Raw genomic sequence first — 1,360 nt, forward strand, 5'->3', positions numbered from 1 at the left:
GCCTCGGACACAAACAGAGCTATAAGTAGCAATCAGACATTTACTGACAGTGACCTCGCGCGCGTACGCACGCACGCACGCACACACGCGCCTACCCACACAAGCACCCACGCACGCACGCACGCACGCACGCACACACCCGCCTACCCACATAGGCACCCACGCACGCACGCACACAGACACGCACCCACACAAACACGCACGCACGCACGTACACACGCGCGCACGCACACACGCACACACGCACACACGCACACACGCACGAACGCACACACACACACGCACGCACGCACACACGCCCGCAGTCACGCATTGGCCTCGGACACAAACAGAGCTATAAGTAGCAATCAGACATTTACTGACAGTGAACGCGCGCGCGTATGCACGCACACACGCACGCACCCGCCTACCCACACAAGCACCCACGCACGAATGCACGCACGCACGCACGCACGCACGCACGCACGCACGCACGCACATACCCGCCTACCCACACAGGCACCCACGCACGAATGCATGCACGCACGCACGCACGCACGCACGCACGCACGTGCGTACGGATAAGTGGTTATCGCCTCTGTGTTCGTCGAGCCCGAATGAAAACGCATCATCGGCGTGAGGGGGTCATCGATTTCGATCGAATGCCGGATTACGGTGCATTACTGTATTACGGTGCGACACTGAATGCGAGTGCAGTGATTTGTGCTCGACAACATGCAAATCTCCGCGTTATCGTGCGCGATACAGTAGAACGAGTGCACACATACACACACGCACAGGCATAAACACATTCGCGCACGCAATCACGTACGCACGCGCAAACACACGCACGCAGAAACGCACGCACGCACACAAGACGCAATGTGAAGATGTAGATATGGAGACGTAGAGAGAAAGACGCCAAGAAAGCGAAGAAAACGTATAGACAGGAAGACGTAGAGAGGAAGGCGTAGAAACAAAGACGAAGGGAAGAAAGCTGTTCGGCGCCGGAACAGCTCAGGTTGTTTCTGCCGCACCGTAGCGGTGACATCCCGCATTGTCACCGCAGTCTGTCACCATAGTCTGTCACCACAGTCTGTTTTCTTCTGAAAACTATACGTATACGATGCAAGAGGCGCGCTCTGATTCACTGCTGACGACTATGAGGCTGCATCTCGCTGCTGGCGATATGTTGTTCACGCAATATAGAACCCTGGTTCATCAAATAGACGGCGCACACAAACGCCTTTCACGTGTCGAGATCTCGGAGAAGTGAAGCCTAGTCAGAGTGTAGTGACCTGCATTGAGAGGAGGAGAATGAGAGCGAGAGCGAGAGAGACAAAGAGAGAGCGAGAGAGAGAGAGAAAGAGAGAGAGAGAGA

Source organism: Priapulus caudatus, unplaced genomic scaffold, assembly GCF_000485595.1.
Source record: "Priapulus caudatus unplaced genomic scaffold, Priapulus_caudatus-5.0.1 Scaffold288, whole genome shotgun sequence".
NCBI classification, from domain to species: Eukaryota; Metazoa; Priapulida; class Priapulimorpha; order Priapulimorphida; family Priapulidae; genus Priapulus; species Priapulus caudatus.